Source organism: Suricata suricatta, chromosome 3 (assembly GCF_006229205.1).
Source record: "Suricata suricatta isolate VVHF042 chromosome 3, meerkat_22Aug2017_6uvM2_HiC, whole genome shotgun sequence".
NCBI classification, from domain to species: Eukaryota; Metazoa; Chordata; class Mammalia; order Carnivora; family Herpestidae; genus Suricata; species Suricata suricatta.
The window spans coordinates 75,575,472-75,602,248 of record NC_043702.1 but is presented as its reverse complement, the minus strand read 5'-3'; the positions used below and the strand labels follow the sequence as shown (position 1 = coordinate 75,602,248).

The window sequence follows — 26,777 nt, the reverse complement described above, 5'->3', positions numbered from 1 at the left end:
TTTTTTTATCTTGATGGGGGGAGGGTCAGAGAAAGAGGAGAGAGAATCCTAAGCAGTCTCCACACTATTATGTGGAGCCTGATGCAGGGCTCAATCTCATAAACTGTGAGATCTTACCTGAGCCAAAATCAAGAATTGGACACTTAACTGACAGAGCCACCCAGGCACTTCTGAGTTTAGTTCTGATGCCTATTTTTCTGGTTAGAGGTTAGGCTGTGTTTACTGCTTGCTGTAACTGTAGGTGTCAGAGACTAAATTTCTTCTGATGTCCTTGTTTTTGTCTCCCCTGTTGTCTTTAGGTTCCTGAGAGATTTGTTAAAGCATTTATTTATTTATTTAAGTATAATTGACATACATTATATTGGTTTCAGGTATACAACATAATGATTCAACATTTGTGCACATTGCAAAATAATCACCACAATAAATCTAGTTAACATCTGTCAGCATACAAAGTTATACATTTTTTCTTGTGATGAGAAATATTTTGATTTTTACTTTTTTTGCAATTTTCAAATTTATAGTACAATATTATTGATTATAGTAATCATGCTGTATATTATATCCCCATGACTTACTTATTTTATAACTTAAATTTTATACCTCTTGATCCCTTTCACCTATTTTGCCTGCCCCCCTACAACTATCAATTTTCCTTTTTTTAAAGTCATCTTTCTTTTAAATTTTTATTTATTTTTCTTTTTTCCCCTTTTTTAACAATTTATATTTTAGTTGGTTAACATACAGTGCAATATTGGTTGTGGGAATAGAATTCAGTGATTCATCACTTACATACACTGCCTAGTGCTCATCACAAGGGCCCTACGTAGTACCCATCACCCATCTAGCCCATCTCCCAGCCACATCCCTCCATTAACCTATAGTTTGTTCTTTATCATTAAAATAAAAATTGTGTTTTGTTTCCCTTTCTTCTCTTTTTTCCCCACCTTCCCCTTTGTTATGTTTTGTTTCTTAAATTCCACGTATGAGTGAAATCATATAGTATTTGTCTTTCTCTGATTGACTTATTTTGCTTAGCATAATACATTCTAGCTTGATCTAGTGAAAAATCTTATTGGTATTTTGATGGGGATTGCATTAAATGTGTAGATTGTTTTGGTTACTATAGACATTTTAATAATATTTGTTCTTCCAATCCATGAGCATGGAATGTCTTTCCATTTTTTTGTGTCATCTTCAATTTCATTCATTATCGTTTTATAGTTTTCAGAGTACAGGTCTTTCACCTCTTTGGTTAAGTTTTTTCCCATGTATTTTATTATTTTTGTTACAATTGTAAATGGGATTGTTTTCTTAATTTCACTTTCTGCTGTTTCATTATTAGTGTATAGAAATGAAGCAGATTCCTGAACAATGATACTGTGTCCTACAACTTTACTGAATTGATTTATCAGTTCTAGTAGTTTTTTGGTGGAGTCTTTAGGGTTTTCCATATTTAGTATCATGTCTTCTACAAATAGGGAAAGTTTTACTTCTTCCTTAACAATTGGAATGCCTTTTTTGTATGTTTGTTTGTTTGATTGCTGTGCCTAGAACTTCCAGTACTGTGATGAATAAAAATGAGTACACATGGTAAGAGTGAACATCCTTGCTTTTTCCTGACTTTAGGGGAAAACTCTCAGTTTTTCCTCATTGAATATCATATTTCGTGTGGGTTTTTCATATATGGCCTTTATTATGTTGAGATGTGCTTCCTCTAAACCTATTTTGTTGAGATTTTTTGGGGTTTTTTTTTTTTCAGTTTTTTTTATTAGTAAGCCCTAAACCCAATGTGGGGCTTAAACTCATGACTCCAAGATCAAGCAAGGGTCATGTGCTCTACTGACTGAGTCAGTCAGTTACCCCCTTTTGAAGGTTTTCCTTTTTTTTTATTATTATTATGAATGGATGTTGTACCTTGTCAAGTGCTTTTTCTGCATCTATTGAAATGATTATATGCGCTTTATCCTTTCTCTTATTGATAAGATGTATCACATTGATTGATTTGCAATTATTGAAACAACTTTACATCCTGTGAATAAATCCCACTGATCATGGTGAATGATTTTTTGAATGTACTGTTGTTGGGTTAGGTTTCCGAATGTTTTTTGCCTATATGTTTATCAGAGTATTGGCCTGTAGTTCTCCTTATTTGTGGTGTCTTTATCTTGTTTTGGTATCAGGGTAATGCTGGCCTCATAGAGTGAATTTGGAAGCTTTCATTTCCCTTCTATTTTCTGGAATAGTTTGAAAACCGTAGGTATTAACTCTTCTTTAAATGTTTGATACAATTCACTTGTAAAGCCATATGGTCCTGAACTTTTGTGTATTGGGAGTTGTTTGATCACAGATTCAATTCCATTGCTGGCAATCCGTCTGTTCAAAATTTCTATTTCTGGAGCGCCTGGGTGGTTCAGTCAGTTAAGCATCCAACTTCAGCTCAGGTCAGGATCTCACAGTTCGTGGGTTCGAGCCCTACATCGGGCTCTGTGCTGACAGCTCAGAGTCTGGAACCTGCTTTCCATTCTGTGTGTGTATCTCTCTCTCTGCCCCTCTCCTGCTCATGATCTGTCTCTTTCTGTCTCTCAAAAATAAATAAATGTTTAAAAAAATTTTTTTTTAATTTCTATTTCTTCCTGATTCACTTTTGGGAGATTATATGTTTCTAGGAATGTATCCATTTCTTCTAAGTTGTCCAATATGTTGGCATTTAATTTTTCACTATATTCTCCTACAATCTTTTGTTTTTCTATGGTGTCAGTTGTTATTTTTCCTCTTTCATTTCTGATTGTTTGAGTCTTCTCTTCACTCTCCCCCTCAGTTAGTCTGGCTAGAGGTTTATCCATTTTGTTGACCTTTTCAGAGAACTAGTTTCTGGTTTTATTTATCTGTTCTATTGCTTTTGTAGTTTCTATTTTGTTTATTTCTGCTCTAATCTTTATTATTTCCTTCCTTCTGCTGGTTTGGGGTTTTATTTATTTTTCTTTTTCTAGCTCTTTTATGTGTAAGGGTAGGTTGTTTATTTGAGACTTTTCTTGCTTCTTAAGGTAGGCCTGTATTTTCATAAACTTTCCTCTTAAAACCACTTTTGCTGTATTCCAAAGATTTTGGACTGTTGTATTTTCATTTTCATTTATTTCAATATAATTTTTTATTTATTGGTTGACACATTAATTGTTTAGTAGTGTGGTATTTGACCTCCATGTATTTGTGCTCTTTCTAGTTTTTTTCCTTATGGTTGATTTCTAGTTTTATATTGTTGTGGTTAGAAATGATGAATGGTATAGGGGCACCTGGATGGCTATCAGTTGGGTATCCGACTTCAGCTCAGGTCATGATCTCATGGCTTGTGAGTTTGAGCCCCACGTCAGGCTCTGTGCTGACAGCTGGGAGCCTGGAGCCTGCTTTGGATTCTGTGTCTCCCTCTTTCTCTGCCCCTGCCTTACTCATGTTATGTCTCTCTGTCTCAAAAATAAATAAGCATTTAAAAATAAAAAAAAAAAAAAGAAAAGAAATGATGAATGTATGACTTAGCTCTTTTGGAATTTGTTGTGACTTGTTTTGTGACCTAATAGGCAATCTACTCTGGAGAATATTCTATGTGCACTTTAAAAGAATGTGTATTCTACTGTTTTAGAATAGAATGTTCTAAATATATCTGTTAAGTCTGTCTGGTCCTGTGTTTCAGTCAAAGCTACTATTTCCTTGATGATTTTCTGTATGGATGACCTACCTCTTGATGAAAATGGGGTGCTAAAGTCCCCTACTATTATTGTATTACTGTTGATTAGTTCCTTTATGTTTGTTATTAGCTGCTTTATGTATATGGGTGCTTCCATGTTGAGTGCATAAATATTTACAGTTTTTATTTCTTGTTTTTTGGATTGTCCTATTATTACACTGTATCCTTTTTTTGAGTCATGTTACAGTCTTTGTTTTATATTTTGTCCCAAGACTCTTAATGATAGAGAAAAAACTAAGGGTTGCTGGAGGGGAGGTGGGTAAGAGATGGGCTACATGGGTGATGGATACTAATGAGGCACTTGTTGTGATGAGCACTGGGTGTTATATGTAAGTGATGAATCACTAAATTTTACTCCTGAAACCAATATTACACCATATGTTAACTAACTAGAATTTAAATAAAAACTTGGAACAAAAAATTAAGTCTATTTTGTCTGATATAAATTTTGCTATCTTAGCCTTCTTTTGACATCCATTTACATGATAAATGTTTCTCTATCCTCTCACTTTTAATCTGCAGGTGTCTTTAGGTCTGAAATGAGTCTCTTGCAGGCAACATATAGATGGGTCATTTTTTTTAATCCACACAGTGTATTAACAGCTTCTAAGCTCCATAGTAGCTACACTAGTAACTAGAAGTTGACTACCTTTTTCTTCCTCTATTCGAGCACAGGTACCACAGTGTTTTGGACCAATGTACTGGAAACTCTGAAGGAAGCTCTGACTCCACTACTCTTTCTATTTTTTTCACTTATTTTTTCAAAACTTTTTTTGCTGTTCCCTTCCCCTTTCTCCTTGCCACTGCTTTCATTATATCCCAGGCCATTGTTTCCTCCATGCCTTCCGATCCTTCCTGTTGAAAAGAGGTGCCAAATATGGGGACTACAAAGGGGCTGGGATCTACTTCACGCTTTGTCAACCAAGTCACAAGCCCATAGGCTGCATGTCTCTCAGAAAGGTCTTTTCTCTTCTAAAGACCTCTACCTAAAACCAACTTAATTATCCCGAAACATCGCTTTTATCATTTTGTTCCTTAGTTAAAGACCTACTGAATTTTTCCTGCCACAAAAAGTTCAATCGAAGATGCCACTGTCTGGTGAAGAACTCATTTTTCTTTTTCCAGTAATTTATTTTCCATGGCTTAGTGCATTTGTTTTTATTTTTTTACTTTATTAAAATTTTTTTAATGCTTATTTTATTTTTGAGAGAGAAAGACAGAGCATGAGCGCGGGAGGGGCAGAGAAAGAGGGAGACCCAGAATTCGAAGCAGGCTCCAGGCTCTGTGCTGACAGAGGGCTCAAACTCACAAACTGAAAGATCATGATCTGTGCTAAAGTCGGACTCTTAGCCAACTGAGCCACCCAGGTGCCCCAGTGCATCTGTTTTTAAAGTCAGATGAAACTTCAAGTCATAGCCCTGCCACTTATTATGTAACTTTGGGGAAATACTGAAGTTCTAGGAAGCTTGGTTTTCTTATCTGTAAGTGTGTACTTCATTAGGTTGCTATGAAGATTAAATGGGATTAGGAGAGCTTTTCATATAGTAAGTGCTCAGTAGCCCTGATTGTAGCACTCACAAAAGAACTTTTGGCAATGGCGGATGTGTCTTATATTTGTACTCTTCAAGACAGTAACCACTAGCCACCTGTGGCTATTGATCCCTTGAAATATGGCTAGTGCCGTTAAAGAACTGAATTTTAAATTTTATTTCATTTAAATTAATTTAAAGTTAAATAGTCACATGTGGTAAGAGGCTGGTATATTAGAACAGCACTGACAATATCATGAAAATCATTTGAAGGAGAAAAAGAAGTATTTTTTGTCTGTATCACTTGTGCTTTTTGATATTTCATATCCAAAAATTCATGCTTTCTTCTTTCCCCTGTCTTCATCTTTTACCTTTTTGTTTCTCATCTGGGAATGTAAGATCTGATTCAATACTTGCATTGCTCAGTTGGTCCCAATTCACATGCCTTCCACTTCTCTGAAACTTTATTGAACAAATGATCACCATTGCACTACTTAGCACTTAATGTTCCACTAGCCTATTGCGTGTGATCATTGTAATTCCTCAAGAGAACAGTATAAGGATCTGTGCGGGCTTTTAAAATTAAATTTTATTTTATTTTATTTTATTTTATTTTTAGAGAGGGAGAGAGTGAGCAGGGGAGAGGAGCAGAGGAAGAGAAAGAGAGAATCCCACACAGGCTGTATACTCAACACAGAGCCTGATGTAGGGCTTGGTCCCATGACCCTAGGATCACAACCCAAACTGAATCACGTCAGTTGCTCAACCAGTTGAGCCACCAGGTGCCCCAGGATCTGTGTGGTTTTTAAATTTCGTACCCCTCCAAAGAAATTATCCCACTTCTTAGAGTTCTGTAAATATTGAATTATAGATTGAAGGTTTGTGCTCCCTCCCATTCATACTTTGAAATATAACCCTTAAATAGAATAATACTTGGAGGTGGGATCTTTGGGAAGTAATTAGGTCATGAGGGTGGAGTCCTCGTGGATGGGATGAATGCCCTTATCAGAAGAGGGCAGAGAGCTAGCTCAGTGACTCTTTTCATCATGTAAGGAGATAACATGAAGTCTGCCGTCTGTAACCCAGAAAGTCTCCTTGCCAGAACCTGACCATGCTGGCACCCCAATCTCAGACTTCTAGCCCCCAGAAATGTGAGAAATAAATTTGTCATTTATAAAACACCCAGTGTATGGTATAGCAGCCCAAGCAATGACATGCTGAATAGCCCTATCTTTGATTGATTACTTGTCCTTTATTTCTCTAATTCTTTCCTCTCCCAGTCCTCACCATTCTCCTCCAGAAGTTGGCTGAAAAGAACAAAGAAGTACCCAAATATTCAATAAAATTCTTAATCATTTTTTCTTTTCTCTCTTTGTATTACTTTATTTCCCCCACTTCTGTCACAATGAATAAAAGCGCTTTTAAAGTACATTATATTTCTCACATTTCATATAATAAATTTTGGGTACCTACTATTTGCAAAATACTAGTGGTGGGATAAGGGTTGATGCTGGGGGAGCGTGAAAATGATATAATAACTGCCCTTGAGTTATATTCAAATGGGAGGAATGATTAATGAAAATGACTGTTTAATGAAAGAGAATACATAGGCAAAAGACAGAAATACCAAGTGTTGGTTAAAGTGAACACTGGTATGTACACATTTAAAATAATTTAGTTGCCTGATCAAGCATAGTTAGCCTAACAAATTTGATCTTGGGAATAGTTGTGATTGTAATCGAAAAGATGTATCTCAAACTAAACTCTCACAAATTGGGGGCACCTGAGTGGCTCACTCTTGATCATGACTCAAGTCATGATCTCACAGTTTGTGGGATCGAGCCCCATGTCAGGCTCTGCATTGACAGTATGGAGCCCGCCTGGAATTCTCTTTCCCTCTCTCTATCTCTGCCTCAACCCCACTCATGCTCGCTCTAGCGCTCTCTCTCTCTCTCTCTCTCTCTCAAAACACCAAAAACACAAAAACAAAAATAAAAAACCCCACAAATTAGATAGATTGGATCCTTAGCAAAATAAAAAGAAAAGCTGTATGGGCAGTCTAAAAAAAAGATCACTTTGGAAGTCAGTTTATGGAAAAGTAAAGGATAAATGGAAATAATACTAACATTAAAAGGTCATATTAAAAGCACCACAGAAGAGAAAAGGACACTAATTCAGAAAATTATGTGTATGCGTATATGTGTGTATGTGTTTTAAGGGAAGATACTGAGGAGTTATGGTCCAAGATGGCAGCGTAGGAAGACCCTGGACTCACCTCCATGGAACATACCAAATTACACCTGTTAATAAAACACACCTTCTGAGGAAGATCGGAGGGCTGACTGAACAGCTACTGAACACCGAGGATAGAGAGAATGGCAAGAGAACAAGAGAGATGGAGACAAGGTAGCAAAGGAAACTCCCGGCCCCTATACTGAGCAGCAGTGGAGACGATAGTGCTGAGGGATGGGAACAGATGCCTCTGTCCTTCTGCACAGGAAAGAAAAAATTTGGTTTAAAAGAGCAACTAGTATATAAAAGACAACCCTGGAGCTTCACCAAGAGTAAAAGAGCTACAGGAAAGCTCTCCAGGTTAGCAGGGCTGGAGAACCACACAGTTTCCTTTCCCACCCACCTTAAAAGCACAGACCAGAGCAAGGTCTGGACACCATAATGGGCGGGTCTGGATGCCCTAACAGGCAGACCCGATGCCCTAACTGCCAGGTCTGGTGATCAGAAGGAGCTTGTAAACTCAGCAAGCCCACCCCAGCCCCTATAAGCACTGGGATTCAGAAATAAAAGTCTCCGCTTTGAAGGACTGAGGAGGTGCAGGGACACTCTCTTCCACTTCGCTGTAGAAGCGCAGACTGGGACAGGGGCTGGGTCACTGTGACCTAGCAGCTTAAGCACCTAGCATCCGTAAGCCCACACCACTCTCTCTGGTGCGGGGACACAGAGAATAAGGTGTGTTTTTTAATGTTTTTTTAATTAAAAACACATTTTTAAATTTATTTTATTTTTCTATTTGTTTAAATTTTTGTTCCTTTTTATTTTGGGGTTGTTTTTTTTTTGGTATTTCCTTATTTTTCTTTTTTCTTTCTCTCTTCTTCATTTTCTTCTTTCTGTAAAAAGTCTCAGTTCAAAACAGTTAACTAGCATACATAGCTACAGCTCCAACCAGCTAGCAAAACTCACCAGGCACACATGAGGACCATACACAGGACTACTCCTTCAAGTTTAGAAGTAGCCATTCTGCTAATCCATAGAAATAAACACAGAAAGTCTGGCAAAATGGGGAGACAGAAGAAAATGCACAAAAGAAAGAACAGGGGAAAGAAACCTTAGTTGGGGTGCCTGGGTGGCTCAGTTGGTTGAGGGCCCGACTTCAGTTCAGTCATGATCTGGGTTCGTGAATTTGAGCAGTTCCGGTTCTGTACTGACAGCTTGAAGCCTGGAGCATACTTCAGATTCTGCGTCTCCCTCTCCCGCCCCTCCCCAACTCATGCTTTTTCTCTCTCTCTTTCTCTGTACCTCTTAAAAACAAACATTAAAAAATTTAGAAAAGAAAAAATCTTGGTAAAAGAATTAAATGAAACAGAGATAAGCAATATGCCTGATAAACAATTTAAAGTAATAATCATAAAGATACTCACCAGGCTAGAGCAAAGAGTTAAAGAGCTCAGTAAGATCTTCAATAAAGAGTTAGCAAATATTTACAAGAACCAATCAGTTGAATAATACAATAACAAATAAACACACTAGAGGGAATCAACAGTAAATTACAGGATACAGAAGAACATATCAATGATCTGGAAGATAGGGCTATGGAAAGAACACAAGCTAAATAGCATGAAACAATTAAAATAATTTTTAATTTAAAATAACTTTTAAAAATTTAAATAAGGATAGATTGGTGCACTGGGGTGTCTCAGTTGGTTAAGCATTCAACTTTTGATCTAGGCTCAGGTCATGATCTCATGGTTTGTGGGTTCAAGCCCTGCATCAGGTTCCATGTGACAGCAGGGAGCATGCTTGGGATTCTCTCTCTCTCTCTCTCTCTCTCTCTCTCTGTCCTCCCTTTCTCATTCTCTCTCTCAAAATAAATATATAAATAATTTTTTAAAATAAGGGTAGAGTAAAAGATCTCTTAAACAACATCAAGGAAACAAAAGATTTACACTATAAAGATCCCAGAAGAAGAAGAAAGAGAAAGGTGTAGAAAACACGTTTGAAGAAATGACTGAAAACTTCCCTAACCTAGGGAAGGAAATAGACATCCAAGTCCAAGAAGCACAGAGAATAGGATGAACTCAAGGATTTCCACATCACAGCATATGATAATTAAAATGTCAAAGGTTAAATATTAAGAGAAAAATCTTGAGACAGCAAGAGAGAAACAAAAAGTTACCTACGAGGAAAAACTTAAAAGGCTGTCAGCTGATTTTTCAGCAGACCAGAATGACATGGCATAGTATATTCAAAGTGCTGAAAGGAAAAATACCCTACAACCAAGAAAACTCTACCAGGCAAATTTATTCCGATTGGAAAGTGAGGTAGAGGTTCCCAGACAAACAAAAGTTAAAGGAGATTATCACCATTAAACCAGTCTTCCAAGAAATGTTAAAGGGACTGCTTTAAATGGAAAAGAAATAATCCTAATTAAACATAGGAAGTTATGAAAAAAAGGTGTAAAATATGACAACATATATGTAAAATGTAGAGAAGGGAGTTAAAAAGAAAGGGAAGAGGGTAAAGAAAAAGAAGTGTTTGTTTTTGGCACGTGTTTGAACTTAAATGACAATCAAATCAATACGGACTGCTATTTACTTCAGACGTTATATATCAACTTCACAAACCCCAAACCTTTGATAGATATACAAAAAATAAAGAGAAAGCCAAACCTAACACTATAGAAACTCATCAGTCACAAAGAGAGCAAGAAGACTGGAACAAAGAACCACACAAGTAACTAGAAAATAAATTTAAAACGGCAAAAGTACATACCTATCAGTAATTACTAGCTGCCTAAATGCTCTATGTCTATAGACACAGAGTGAGGAATGGATAAAAAAGCAAGATCTGTCTATATGCTGCCTGCTGAGACTCACCTCAGACCTAAGGGTACAGACAGACTGAAAGTAAAAGAGTGGAAACGGAAGGCAAATGGAAGGGGAAAAAAGGCTGGGATAGTAATACCTGTACCAGACAAAACAGATTTTAAAACAAAAACTAACAAGAGACAAAGTCATCACATAATGATAAGAGAATCAATCCAACGAGAGAATATAACAATTGTAAATATCTACGCCCCCAACACTTGAACATCTAAATACATGTAAATATTAACAGACATAAAGAGAGAAATTGATAGTAATAAAATAATAGTAGGAGAAGTCATGAGAATAAAAGGGACAGAATCAATGATATTATAATAATATAATATTATAATAGTGATATAACAGGCCAGTTGGTAGCTTGTGATGAACGTAGCACAATGTATAAACCTGTTAAATCACAAAGTTGAAACTAATGTAACCTTGTATCTCAATTATACTCAAAGTTAAAAAAAATAGCGGAGGTTTACCTTAAAAGCATACAGTTGCAAAGGCCTAGATTGACAAAACTAGAATTGTTTGATTCTAAGTAATCCAGTTTACTGACAATACAATTGAAGAGTGATATAATGTAATCACACCCAAAATTAGCTTAATATTTTCCTCATAATTATTTAAAACTGGAAAATTATTCGTTTTCCCTTTATCATTATCATTACCATGCTCTGCACAGTAGGTGGCGACATTGCCTCACTCCTGGAATCAACTGGGCTGGCTTTAACTACAACACACAGAAGGAAACTTTGAAACAAGTTTCAGGAGCCTAAATTGGCCAAAAGTAAAAACATTGACCTTTCAGTGAGCCTGACTAGCTTTGTCAGTGGAGCATGAGACTCTTGATCTTGGGTCTTGAATTTGAGCCCCATGTGTGTAGAGATTGCTTTAAAAAAATAGCAATAATGTATACATACATAGCCCTTTCTATTTACTTTAAAGTCATATGAATAATACCTCATTGTAACATACCAAATTTTTATATATGAGTTTATTTTTTTTTACTGTTTTATTTATTTTGGATACAGAGAGAGATAGAGCATGAGAGGGGGAGGGGCAGAGAGAGAGGGAGACACAGAATCTGAAGCAGGCTCCAGGCTCTGAGCTAGCTGTCAGCACAGAGCCTGACTCTGGGTTTGAACCCACAAACGTGAGATCTGACCTGAGCTGAAGCCGGCTGCTCAACCGACTGAGCCACCCAGGCACCCTTATATATGAGTTTAATAAGTATTTGTTGCCTAATTCATTTGGTCAATGAATGTCAATAAACCAGTTTGTTATTTTTAAAAATAACATTCACTTAACCTTTTTCATGAGAATGTAATGAACTGTGTTTTTTTTAGTTTTAATCTAAAGAAATTATTCACGTATCCTTGATGTCATTTTGTATTGGTCATTCAGTGATGTTTATTAGGCCTATGATGATCAAACTCTGTGTATCTCTTTGGAGGGACAGTCAGAGGAACAGACACCTGGGCAGAGCACTAAAGACAGGTAAAAAAATATCAACACACAATTGAGATTTAAAACATCGCTTTAAGGCAATAGATAACCATATTTACATATTCTATGCAGTGGTTAATTATCCTAAAATTCACCTCTTTTTACTTTAAAAAATGCAACCTAATTTTAGTATTCAGAATGTATTCAATAATTGTACTCAACTATATCTTCCTAAGAAGATCCTACATTTAAGTTTTTCTTTCTCTAAAATAAGTAAAAATTATTTTTTAAAAATCTGTCTTTATCTCCTGTCCAGTTTGGGTTCCTTTTTTTAATCCTTTCCATGGTCACTATAGCCTTATTTGAAGTGCAACATTCTAAGTAGAGATATAACATGGTTTTATAATAGGTAGAATTATATTTCTAGTTACTTCCAGTAATTTCCAAAATACTAAATGTGAACTAATAGCTTTAGGAAACCAACTTCAAAATTCTAAGATCCCGTTTTGGCACATAATTAATACGTGCCTTCTAACTCAGCATACATGCATCTTAAGGGTCTTTTCCCCAAATACCTTGTAATGTTCTCACTTTAGTTGAAGTTTATCTATTTTTTCTCATCAAGAGCACTTGTCAGTTGAAGAAGCATTCCAAAGATTTACACAAGGAACAAGAAACTGCATTTGTTGCAGGAATTCACTATATTTTCTATAAGTATATTCACATTTTTAATAAAACATTTTATGGGTCTCAAGTTAATCATAGAGAAAAGATGTCCTAAAAAATGTTTTAAGTTTCATTTGCACCCAAAAAGGTATATATAATATTGAATAATACCTAATGTACCAAAAACAGGACTTACAGTTTTTGGATCAGGTACACCTGGCTGAGTGGACATGTAAACAGTTGTTGGTTGAACAAATGCACCTGAGCAGTCTCCATGTCCTGAATTGCTTTGATTCCATCCATGGGAAGGGCCTCAAGTACCCTATTAAGAAGCTCCCATGGCTATCTTCAAGCCTTACATAAAGTCTTGCTAGGAAAAAAAATAAGCCTTGTCAGGCATCTCCCTGCTGTTTTCTCTTATGAACTAACTTGTTCCACTCAGTACATCCGATTCCCAGCCTGTGTCGCATTCCCAGCACCCTCTACTCTACTATAGCCCTTCTAATTACCATTTTGGCAAACATACTCAATGTTCATACCAATCCAACTCTCCGCCAGGCTTGTCCCAGATTTGCTGTCAGGTCTGTGTTTCAGACCTTCCTAGGCACCAAATTCTGTGACTGTCACACATTAACCCAGCATTGGGTCACCAAGTCCCCACTCCATCTATGAGGGAAATTCAGGGCAAATGTATGAAGGTGAGAATGAGGTCGCAAAAATTTTTTTAAGTTTATTTATTTATTTTGGGAGAGAGAGCACAGAGCAGGAGGGGCAGAGAGAGAGAATCCCAAGCAGGTTCCTTGCTCCATCTCATGCACTGTGTGATTATGACCTAAGCCAAAGTCAAGAGTCGGATGCTTAACTGACTGAGCCACCCAGGAGACCTGACCTAGCAACTTTTAACCAATGGAGAATATTAACAACTTCAGGAGCTGAAATAATTAGATTAGAAATAGAAAAATCCATACAGATTATTGGCCCAATTAAAAAACAAGTATAGGGAAGAAGTTATAAGTATCCTAGTGTCAATATAAGAAAGGAGGACACAGACCAGCTTACTGTAGGTCTCTTTCCTGAAAATATCAGTGCAATCACTGTAAGAAAAGATCAGGGGCAAGAGTTGACAGGTTTTCTTCCGGGGGAAACATTTTACCATCTCTATCATTATACTGAATTAAACTGCTTTATTCAATAAGATTAATAAAAGATAACTTTATACATGTAGGATACCAAAGTGGAAGTGCTTTAAATGTTAAGTGACATTGTTGAACTGACAAACAAATGCAATGGTAAATCACCCTCCACACCTTACGGTATTTAAGATTTTTAAAATACTTAATATTTTTTAATAGAAAAGACATTTAGAAATAATGCAGAAAGCAGTTACTTACTTTTCCTTTTTTTATCATTCAGAAAAACCTTTTATTATTGAATTTTGAAAAATCCCCTTCTGTTGTTGTACATTGTATTTTTTCTGTTGTAAACTGCAGGTTCATTCCCTTTGCACATTTTTCTAGAGGGATATTCAATCAATATAAGGTTTTGAGATCATAAAAACCTACCCCTCCTTTCTTGTTTAGATACATTTTCCCCCAGCTTTGTTAATTATTCTAGCCATCAGGTCATGTAACTGGGGCTGGAATGCTGCCAGAACCAGGGACACTTTCTCTCCATCACAGTCTCTCGGGGACAGCCTGAGCTTATTAGACCTTTTTTCCCCTGTGTTCATTTCTTTCCACTCTGTGTTTTTGGGACTTCTTTTTGTAACATGTTTCTTTTTTTTTTTTTTTTGTAAGATTTTATTTTTTTTAATAGTTTATTGTCAAATTGGTTTCCAAACAACACCCAGTGCTCTTCCCCACAAGTGCCCTCCTCCATCACCACCACCTCTTTTCCCCCCTCCCCCTTCCCCTTCAACCCTCAGTTCATTTTCAGCATTCAACAGTCTCTCAAGTTTTGCATCCCTCTCTCTCCCCAACTCTCTTTCCCTCTCCCCCTCCCCCTGGTCCTCCATTAGGTTTCTCCTGTTCTCCTGTTAGACCTATGACTTACTTTTCTATAAAACCGTACTCTAAAAGCCGTGGAAATAGTTTTATGGTTGTAGTATTTTATTTTATTAAAAAAATTTTTTTTACATTTTATTTATTTTTGAGAGGCAGAGAGAGAAAGAGACACAGAATCTGAAGCAGGCTCCAGGCTCTGAGCTGTCAGCACAGAGCCTTACGCGGGGCTCAAACCGATGAACTGTGAGATCATGATCTGACCCGAAGGCGGACACTCAACTGACTGAGCCACCCAGGTACCCCTGAAGTATTTTATACTGCAAAAAAATATTGTACTCTCAAAAAAAATCCAGAAAGACATCATCAGAGTGATAAACTATATGGGTCCGATTATCTGAAAACCAGCCCAATGACTAAAGCTGTAACTTAAGAAAGATAGATGTTAAGAAGGACTATGATCAGAGTTTAAAAACTGTAGCTCATACATGTAAAGTGCTATTTTTCAAAACACGGTCATGTATTATTTCATCTGATTATAAAAGTTTAGTAAATAGTAAGTATCAAATCATTTAAAAAACAGCATATAAAGCTATGACACGAATTGGTAAATTGATATCTCATAACTAAATATTAGTGTATTAGAAGTGGGGATGACTTCTTTGCAGTTTGTAAGAGCTACGTTTAAGACAATGAGCATGACTTAATTAAAATTAAAGTTATACAATGGACAATAAATTTAAGACATTTTAAAATTCAGGCTGGGAAAGTCCTCAAAGTCAAGTGGTTCCAAAGAAGGTGAAGATCAACCTGTGGAGGTGACTGGGTGCTCAGTCAGTTGAGTGTCCGACTCTTGGTTTCTGCTCAAGTCATGATCTCACAGTTTGTGAGTTCAAGCTCCATGTTGGGCCCCAAGCTGACATTGCAGAGCCTGGTTGGGATTCTCTCTCTTTCCTCTCTCTCTGCCCTTCCCCCACTTGTGTGCTCTGTCTCTCTCTCTCTCAAAATAAATAAACTTTAAAAAAAGGCCAATTTGTTGATGATATATCCATAATGAGTTGCATAATCCATCATGAGATCATCCATACCGAGAATATAGAGCACAATTTTCTTCCACAAAACCTCTCTGTGTCTAAGAATCAAATCTTAGATGCTAAAAACAAAGATCATATGAGATCAAATAAATTGCTGTATTCTTCTAAATACCCTGTATGGAGTCTTCATCTACTACAAAATTACTATTTAACCTTTAGCCGTTCAGTTTAACATCTTCCATATTCCACTTAAAATGATATCACCTTTGTGTCCCAAATTAATTCCCATACTAGTAGAATCCATGCAAATTAGTTATCAGAGAAATGGCAAAATGAAACCCTAAGTGTAACAAATGAATGACTTTACCACTTGAACACCCAACACATGTTTCTTGCCCCCATTAGAAAATAAAATGTGGAATGCCTGGATGGCTCAGTCAATTAAGCCTCCAACTTTGGCTCAGGTCATGATCTCACAGTCTGTGGGTTCAAGCCCCACATCAGGCTCTGTGTTGACAGCTCAAGAACATGAAGCCTGCTTCAAATTCTGTGTCTCCCTCTCTCTCTGCCCCTCCCCCACTTGCATTCTGTGTCTCCCTCTCAAAAATAAACATTAAAAAAAAAAAGGAAAGAAAGAACATAAAATGTTTGGAGCACCTGAGTGGCTCAGTCAGTTAAGCGTCCAACTCTTGATCTCAGCTCAAGTCTTAATCTCCAGGTTGAATTCAAGCTCCCCACTGGGTGTGAAGCCTACTTAAAAAGAGAAAATAAAATGTTCATGATCTTTGTCTTCATGAAGAGATCTGGAGGTTTAAACAAAGGCAAATGAAAAGTACACCTTTTTCTTTAGCTAGTCCTCAAATACCCTTAAAACACTTTTGTTTAGGGGTGCCTGGTTGGCTCAATTGGAAGAGCATGCAACTCTTGATTTCAGGGTCATGAGTTCAAACCCCATGGTGGGTGAAGAGTTCACTTTAAAAACAAGAAAGAAAAAAATTTTGTTGTTGTTTATTGACTTCATCTAATCTAACTGTAGTACAAATCAGGCTGTGATATTGAGTCAAAGCTAAGAAAGGAAAATATAGTTCTAAATACCCCACCATAATATTGTTTTTAGTTAAATGACATTAATGAGGTTTTGTTTCAGAAAAATCTTTCAAATAGGACTCATTTAACCAAACTAGGGAAGGTTGAGATGGCTTTCCAACTCCTTTAGGCAAAGATCTATATGTCAGACAAGAGAGTGAAAACAAAGTATTTACCTATTTTTCATGAATTATCTCAAAGTTCTTAAGACATAGGAGAGGGGAACACAGAAGAGGCTCGTTAAAGTATTGATTGTTTTTTGATGACACAAATCGTATAAAATCTCAAATTATTGAAAACACGACTTAAAAAGCTATAAAGTTATAGTTCCACACACATCTATGTAAGGTCTATGATAATCCAAGCCTTATGTCTGTTTCACTCTTCCTACAACTCATGGAAAAGTTGAAGGATCCCACAAGATGGACAAGGGCTAGAATGACCAGAAGCAAATGTGCTCTGAGAAACAAGTTCAGTCTCTCCTAGAAGTAAAGGCAAAGGACCCATAGGAGGCATCCATCCAGTTCAAAGGGAAGGACCATGGAGAGGAGATGTGGCAAGAGGTTTGGAGCAGAGGACATAAGGAAGTAGTGGCAAACCAGCACAAGACAAGACAGGGCAATGATGCTAGAGGCTCATTCCTCGGTAGTGGCTGCAGGTTTACACACAGAGTAAAGGTAGACGGTCCGGAAGATCTGAACAAGGTAAAATGAGGTTTCCGATCTCAAGAAATTAACAATCTAGTTGGTGAAATTTAGCTTATGCCCAAGGGAAGTTAAATAACAACATAGGACAATAATTCAAGTGGTGTTGCGGAGGAATGTTTATTTGATGAAATACCAAATTATTTGTCAGGGAAATCTTCAAAGTAGAGAGGAGTTTTGAGCTCAGTCTCTATGGGTGAGAAGACTAAATGGGTACAACAAATATAGGAGTTAAGAGAATTAAGAAAAGGGTTGGGGTCAGATTCTATCTGGTATACTATGAGAAAGTAAGTAAACCAACCTGAAAAGCATATTAATTATCTTTTTAATTAATTTTTTTTAACATTTTGTTTATTTTTGAGAGAGAGAGAGAGAGAGAGACAGTGTGAGCAGGGGAGGGTCAGAGAGAGAGGGAGACACAGAATACGAAGATAGGCTCCAGGCTCTGAGCTGTCAGCACAGAGCTCAACGCAGGGCTTGAACCCATGAACTGTGAGATCATGACCTGAGCTGAAGTTGGACGCTTAACCAACTGAGCCACCCAGGTGCCCCTAATTTTTAATTTTTAATTAAAGTATAGCTTAATGTACAATGTTATATTAGTTTCAGGTATACTTATTTTTTGTTTCTTGATGCCTTGACATCCTGGGGCCTTGTCCTGAGGATGGACTTCCCCTCTAAGCGGTAGCTAATTCCTACAGATAGCAAACCACTTGCTTTCTGAGGATGGTACACTTTTGATATGCAAGCCAACCAATCCCATGCCCATACCCACCAGCTACCTCCTTTTATCAGGCTCCTTCAGTTCAGGACACAGTTTTCCTGCACTAAATCACACAAGGGCCAGGGAGCATCCAGAGGCCACACCTGTAGCCCAGAGCCCACAGAAATTATTCAAATTATCTGATCCTAAACCAGTTCAGCTGTTTGCCCTGCCTCATGTGTTCCGTTCCATGAAAACTGCAATCAACTCTTTTGCCCACGCTTTCCCCTGGCGTGTTGTGTCTCCTGGCTGACCCGGTGTTTCCTGTGGCCCTGTGTAACAAGTCGTGCCTCCCCTCCCTGGGAACTGTAAGTAACCAACCATCTTTTTAGTGGCAATCGTCTCCTGATCAGTTGGTCTTACCGAATAAAAACAAAATCTTAGGTACATTTTATTTTAAATAGAGAGGGGGAGAGAGAGAGAGGTGGGAGGGGCAGAGAGAGGGGAGAGGGAGAAGCCCAAGCAGACTCTGCATGGTCAGCACAGAGCCCAGTGCTGGGCTAGAACTCACAAGCTGTGAGATCATGACTTGAGCTGAATCCAAGAGTCAGACGCTTAACCGACTGAACCACCCCAGTGCCCCCATTTTATTTTATTATGATTTTTTCCCACCCACATGGTGTTTTCATTTTTATTCAACTACAGCAAACAGCAGAATTAACACAACATTCTGCAATTCCAGATAGACTTTTCTTACACAAAGAGTGACCAGTGTAACAGGCATAGACGTAAGGATTTCTGACGACCTCTCACCCAGCCCTGCAGCTCGTCAGGATGGCTGTTCCTTGACTGCAAAGCGATTCTCCCTGTTGCTTTTTTCAATACTGCTTTTTAAAGGAGCCAGACCCTTAGGAACCAGTCTGAGATGCACCACATTGGGCGTTACTGGACAAGCCAGCCTCTGGCTGTCTGGGTGAGACACGACCGTGAAAACATTTTAAAAACAAGAGATGCAGAATGCAGAAGATTTATATAGAAGTTGATTCTTGGAGTGCAGTCTAAGGAACCCTGGGGTGCCTGAGACCCTTCAGGGAGTCTGAGAGATCAAAATCATGCACCTAGTAAAAGGTCCTCTCAGAGTGCAGTGGATTGTAATGTAACAGTATAAAGACCATTGATTTGGTTTCAGATTCCTCGTTGTGCTAATCTTTGAGAAAGTTTACCACTTGATGAATACTAGTATCAGAAAAGAGTGTCTATGGTTATCTGTAAAGTTTTTAAAACACTTTTTCCCTTTCCAACTGCATATCTGCATAAGGCCATATTTTCTTCAAACACTTGAACTAAGACAACATATTGAATGCAGAATAGATCAGAATGCAGCTGTCTTCTATTAAGACAGGTATTAAAGAAACTTACAAAAATGAAAGTGATATTCTTTTCACTAACTTTACTTAATTTGGAAAATACATTTAGTTTTGATAAAAAGATATTTATAATAGCATGTAATAGGCATTTAAAAAAGTTTATTCATTTATTTTGAGACAGCAAGTGGAGAGGGGCAGAGAGAGTGGGAGAGGGAGAATCCGAAGCAGGCTGTCAGCACAGAGCTGGGTGTGGGGCTTGGACTCCTTAACCATGAGATTGTGACCTGAGCTAAAATCAAGTCAGATGCTTAACTGAATGAGCCACTCAGGTGCCCCTGTTTATTATTATTTTTAAGCAAGCCAATAAATCTTTTTAACATTTCTCAGTTTTAATTTCAAATATGGTAACTTTCAATAGATATCAGCTACTCTTAAGAGTGTAAAGAGGTCAGGACACCAAAATTTTGAGAACCACTGGTGTAAACAAACAACAACAAATAAAACTGGCAAGGCAATGAATAGCCAAGCTACGAAACAATCTGAATTGTAGGCTAAAATGAGGATTTTTTTGTGTGGAGGTAAGGGAGTTTCAAATAGAGAATATGATGAAAGGAACTCTTTAGGAGGAAAACTCCCATGTATGTGTTTATGTACGTAGGGCAGTTTGGAAAAGGTGTATTTCTCTGTTTGGTGTGTTTTGGTGGAGGGGGAGGCAGTGTGTGAGTCAGAGAAACCAGTCAGGAAGCTGATGGAAAATCAAGGTCTTAATGAGGACCAGGGGCGCCTGGGTGGCTCAGTCGGTTAAGCATCTGACTTTGGCTTAGCTCATGACTAAGGTCATGATCTCACAGCTTGTGAGTTTGAGCCCCTTGTTAGGCTCTGTGCTGACAGCTCAGAGCCTGTAGCCTGTCTCAGATTCTGTCTCCACCTTTCTCTGTCCCACCCCTGCTTGCACATTCTCTCTCTCAAATATAAAATAAACATTAAAAATAATAATTTAATATTATAATTAATATTTAAAAATTTTAATTTCTTAATGAGGACTATAGTATAGAAATACAAATAAGAGCTAGTATTTTCTAAAATTTACTGAGTATTTCCTATACATGCCAGACACTGTGCAAAAGACTTGGTGTGGATTATCTCATTATCTTCTTAATAGTCTAGTAGTCAGCTTTATAAATTCCATTTTTTAATGGTTTACTTATTTATTTTTGAGAGAGAGAGGGAAAAAGGGAGAGAGAGAGAGAAAGAGAGAGAAAGAGAGCGCACATAAGCAGGGGAGGGGCAGAGAGAGACAGGGAGACAGAATCCAAAGCAGGCTCCAGGCTCTGAGCTGTCAGCACAGAGCCCAACATGGGGCTCGGACCCATGCACTGTGAGATCATGGCCTGAGCCAAAGTAGGACGCTTAACTGACTAAGCCACTCAGGCGTCCCTATAAATACTATTTTAAAGATGGGAATACCGAGGCACAAAGAGCCTAACGTAAGGCAGAAAATAAGGGATGAAGCTGAGGTCTGCATCCGAGCAGTCTCACTGCAGAGTCTCAATAGTAGAGTCAGTGCAGCACAAAGGAAGAGTCACCTTGAGCACTGAGTATCGCAGATGCCTTAGGCGTCCTCTCTGGTCCCCTCACCAGGTAGCGTATCCATCTCCAGCCACCACGAATGTTGGGTGCTGCAGGCTCCTGGCTGCATCCCTTGGAGGGGGATGGGCCTTGGCTGGCAGGAGATGGCTGGGAGAGCTGGGAGGCTGCTACTGCGGGCCAATCAGTCACAGTACAGGTGTGCAGGAAAGCCTCTGGGGCAAGGGCCTGACTCTTGAGGGGCAAGTGTTCCCAGAAGTCACCGGCAAGTCTAGGGCTATACCTCTCCTGAAACTACACCATTGTGTGGCTCCTTCCCCTGTCCTCTCTTGCTACCCTCATTCTCTTACAGTCTCTGGGGAAAGTGCTCTCTTGATAAAGCAGTTGCACAGGAATCCCTGTCTCAGGCTCTGCTTCTAGGGATCTGACGAGATTGGTGGGTCTCAGACATCATAGCTGTCTCTGTGATGGGATGACTTTTAATTTTTTTAACATTCAGATACATTGGAAAATGCATTAAAATCTGAGGCACATTCAATCAAAATCATAGCTCCAATGAGAACTTTTGGTGCTTTTTTTTTCTCTAATCAAACTATTCTGAGCTCTCCAGTCTTTAGTAGAACAGAATCACCTTGAAGAACTTTCATGCTTTATTCATCTTTATATCCCAGCAGCACCTAGCATGGTGTTTTGTATTTAGGAGATATATAGTAAATGTATCAAATAAAAAGAAAAAAATCTTGGAATTTATTAAATCATTTTACTGTCATCTTTATGCTGAGGAATATCCTTCTGAGATTCTACTATAGTTCTTCTCTTGCATCTGCGCAAATCTCTCCTGGGGGAGCTTGACAAAAATGCACATTGAAGGGTCCCATCTCTTCCACCCTCCCTTCTTGTGATTTTGATTGTCTAGGGCTGAGGTAAGGTTAGAAATTTACATCTTGAGCAACACCATAGGAGATTTTAATGCAGGATGGCTTTGGGCCACACTTTGAAAAACACTGCTTTAAAGTAATTAAATATGACCTGAAGCCACTTATTTAAACACACACACACACACACACACACACACACACACACACGATTTGGGATCTAAAGGGCACAACTTTCTCTCATAGCCATGAACATTATCTCTTACCCATAACTATTATTATAAGAAGTACAGGACAATTTAAAGATCTTAGAACATTTTCAGACTTGCCAAGTTTTGTTGAGATTCCTTTGTCGCTGAACATAGGAACAGTGAAAAAATAATGTTTCTGACAAGTTTGGTATTTAAATATATGTCCGACATCCCACAGAGTCTATCATTAGATGCCTTCTAACATGCTGTTAGTGCTCCGAGGGGCCTTGGCGGGAGTTAACTACAGTGATTTGCACAGCCTTCAGGCAATTCGCCCTTCCACCCTTCAAAACAAAAATACAGCAACGAATGCTTTTGAAGTGTCTCTGAGGTAAATGACCTCTGCCACCTAGAAAGCACTGGTAAAGTGATGTCGGCCCTGGGAAGTTGGTGCTGCAACATTATAAAGCTGTCAGTGACCATGATGACCATGAAAATGTCTGAGGTTCGCCGCTGTCTCAGAGGGTCGGTTCTCCATACTGAAAATCAGTGATTTATGATAAACCACGCTCTGAGGGACATCTGAAAAGCTTATGACAGAATCATCCTCGGCTCATTCAGTCTTTCTGGCCTTTGGGAACAACCTAAAAAAGACTATGAGCAGGTTGCCTAGTGGTTGCATTGCCACAACAATGGGATAAAGCACTTTTACCCTCTTATCAATGAGTATGTAGTAACATTCCAGGGCTTTTTTTTTTTAAAGTAGGCTCCATGCCCAACATGGGGCTCAAACTCACAACCCAGAGATTAAGCATTGTTTGCTATTGATTGAGCCAGCCAGGCACCCCAGGGGGCAAATTTTGCTTCTGCCAGCTGTCAACAAATTTTAAGTGTCTATTTAGCTAACGTCTTGTCTTTAAACCTAACTTTATAACTTAAGTTATGGAAAGGTCTCTCTCCCAGCACTGAGGAGTAAGCTCCTAACAGACTGAAATTCCAACCAGATAACAAATGAGAAAAACTACTAGAGAGCTCTGCAGAGTGAACAAAAGTCAGCAAATTTGGGGAGAAATTAAAATTTGAAAGACATGACCAGTGTGAGGTGAATTTCCTGTTTTGTTTTATAGCTTGACTCCAGGGGTAGACTGTGTAGATTAAGCAAGATGTGAGCTGCTAAAACTGATAAGAAAATCAGCCATCCTCTGTCCTGAGCAGCCAATGGACAGAAGCTGACCTAACAAGGGCTTCCAGAGACTAAGACTGAATCCCCAGAAGAGAGAAAGCCTAGGAAGTGGAACCCGAAATTCCTGTGTGTAAACTCTGCCTGAGGCTGACCTCTGAACAACACATACACAGAGCAGACTATTGCATTTCTCCTAAATTAAAATATCTGAACTGGGATTTGAACTTCCACTGGCTACAGGCAAGACAGAGCTTGTGGTGTAAGTCTAACCCATTAGTATCCTGCTAAAACAGAAACTCAGTACTCCTTGGAGAAATGTGGAAGAAGCCAGAGTCCAGAATCCACAGCAAAGCATTTACAGTATCTAAGATACCACTCAAATCCTCTTGACATTCAAGGAATTAAAAGCATGTAAAAGAAAAAAAGTAATCAACAATAGCAAATCCCAGATCACCCAGATGTTGGAAATGCAAAAGACCTTAAAGCAGCAATTGTAACTATGCTCAGTCAGGTAAAGCACAATATGATTGGACTGAATGGGTAGGAAATCACTGCAGAGAAATAGAAGCTATGAACACAAATAAGATGGAAATTCTAGAGTGAAGAATTCAATACATGAAATAAAAATGTCACTGGATGAACTGCATAGCAGAATGGCGATGACAGAGGAAAGTGAGAATTTGAAGAGAGATCAATGGAAATTATTCAGTCTGAACAGAGGGGAAGGGTAAAAAGTAAAAAAAATGGAACCACAGGGACCTGGAGATATATCAAGCAGTCTCGCATAATGTATAATTCATAAATAAAATTTGACAAAATTGACATTTCCACAAGTAGAATTTAACACAATTATGGTTGGGATTTCACTCAGAAACTGATGAAAGTACTAGGAAAGAAATCAGTAAAGACCTACTGATTATGAACAACACTACTGACTATCCTGACCAAGTTGGCAGTGTTGAATATTTTATATTTGTGTTTTTTTAAGTTTATATATTTTGAGAGGGGGAGGGGCAGAGAGATTGGGGGAGAGAGAGAGAGAGAGAGAGAGAGAGACAGAGAGAGAGAGAGAGAGAGAGAGAGAGAGAGAGAGAGGGAGAGAATTCCATGCAGGCTCCTCTGTCTCATGGAGCCCTATTTGGGGCTCAAACTTATGAACCGAGAGATCATGAGCCAAAATCAATAGTCAGATGCTTAACCAACGGAACCACCCAGGAGCCCCTGAATATTTATATTTGAAAAGAACTCTAAAATCAATGACCTAAGTTTTCATCCAAGAAGCTAGGAAAAGAGCAAGTTAAGTAGAAGAAAAGAAAACCTTAAAAGGACAGTGTGAGAAAGAAAATTTACAAGTTGGTATCATTTACAAAGTGAAGTGCAAAACCCCTAAACAAAGTATTAGCAAATCAAATCCAGCTAAAAAAGATGTGTTCTCATGAAATTCGGTTTAACTCCAGAAATACAGGATTTAAATAATCACTTTAGCAATTGATAGGAGAAAGGTCATATGATTATCTTCATAAATGCAGAGAATGCATTGTATAAAACATCATTTAAAACTTCATGATAAAACTCTTAGAAAACTAGGAATAAGAACTTTCTAAATTTGACAAAAAGTATGTATAAAATCATATATCAAGTTTTATTCATAAAACAATGGAAGTTTTCTCTGGCATTGGGAAAATGGCAAGGATAGCCACAGTAACTATTTATGCTTAATAATGTACTGAAGATTCTAGGCAAACAGAAAGAAAGAAAAAGAATAGAAATGAAAAGGAAGAAATAGAAAGTCAATTTTTTTTGCAGGTAATAAGATGATTGACCACGTGAAAAGCCAATGTAATCTATGGGTTAACCACAGAATTTCAGAAACTTAGCAAGTTGCTAGATACATCAATATTAATATATTGATAAATGCATTTCTATAAACCATGGGAAAGAATAATGAAATTGCACCCTCTACCCCACACCATACATATGAAAAAAGATGCATTACAGACCTGATAGAAAAGCAATACAATCAGGGCGCCTGGGTGGCTCAGTCAGTTGAGCCTCCGACTTCGGCTCAGGTCATCATCTCATGTTCGTGGGTTTGAGCCCTACATCGGGCTCTGTGCTGACAGCTAGCTCAGAGCCTGGAGCCTGCTTCTGATTCTGTGTCTCCCCCTCTCTCTGCCCCTCCCCACTCAGGCTCTGTCTTTCTTGGTCTCAAATATAAATAAAACATTAAAAAATTTTTTTGAAAAGAAAAGCAATACAATCAAACTTTAGAAGACAATATTGGACAAAATCTTTATTGAATTATGGTAGAGAAAGATTTCTCTTTTATTTTTGAGAGACAGAGAGAGACAGTGTGAGCAGGGGAGGGTCAGAAAGAGAGGGAGACACAATCTGAAACAGGCTCCAGGCTCTGAGCTAGCGGTCAGCACAGAGCCCAATGTGGGGCTCGAACCCATGAATGGAGAGATCATGACCTGAGCCGAAGCTGGACGCTTAACTGACTGAGCCACCAAGGTGCCCTGGGAAAGATTTAAAACAGAAAAATATAAAAAGCAATGAACCAACTAAATTCAAGATTAGAACTTCTGTTCATCAAAAGATAACGTTAAGAGAGTGAAAAGACATACCATAAGATGACAGAAGATAATTGCAACACATGTAACCTATAAAGGATTCATTCAAAATGTTTAAATAATTCCTGTGATTCAATAGGAAAAATACAAATGCTTCAGAAAGATATCAACAGAAATAACCAGAAAATTTTCCAGGATGAAGCAGACATGGCTCATTAGTATGTGAAAAACTGTTCATAATCTTTTGGTATTCGTGGACATTCAAAATAAAGCCAGAGTATGAAACCACTTCACACACGAGATTGAAAAACACAGATCACTAACCTAATTTATTTTCTCTGCAGATCCATTCCTTGTGATTTGACTGCTTTAATTTTCATGAGAAATTCAACATTGTCTTTAGTTCCCTTCTTAGTAAAAGAGTGAAGAAACTCACTTCATGTATTGATGATGCTACTTGATAATGCTATGTTTTTACTCTTGTCTTGATTACTAAGTGGAAAAAGTGTTGCCCATGTACTTTGATGACAGTTTTCTTTCTACTTACCCCGTCCGCCTCTTTATTTTTTGAGGGAGGGTGAAGGGGTAGAGAGAGAGGAAGAGAGAATCTTAAGCAGGCTACGCACTCAGTGTGGAGCCTGACTGGGGGCTTGATCTCATGACCATATCATGACCTGAGCCGAAATCAATAGTTGGACACCTAACCGACTGAGCCACTCAGGTGCCCGTTTTTCTACTTTTAACCATATTTCTGTGCTCTGTTTATTTCTAGGCTGGTGGTATTTTCTTATTTAACCCCTTAACACCTATTTCAAAATAAACATATAGTTAGGTTTATTGTTTAATTGTGATCCTTTTATCATGCTGTGTGACAAAGTACTTGACTTGGCACAATTTATGTGCCAAGATTTTACCTGAAATATGTTCCCCACATGAGTCCAGAGTCATATTTTTTCCCTTGGGAAGGGACTGCTTTTTTTTTTTTT

At 38.1% G+C, this 26,777-nt stretch overlaps 1 long non-coding RNA gene across 1 annotated transcript in view; it reads left to right on the top strand.

Moving 5' to 3' along the window:
- Positions 1-6,631, top strand: part of LOC115287816 — an 11,657-nt gene extending 5,026 nt beyond the window's left edge. Inside the window, exon 3 of the long non-coding RNA XR_003906671.1 lies at positions 6,552-6,631. This is a non-coding gene — a long non-coding RNA (uncharacterized LOC115287816). The remainder of the gene's footprint in view (positions 1-6,551) is intronic.
- Positions 6,632-26,777: the final 20,146 nt, after the last annotated feature.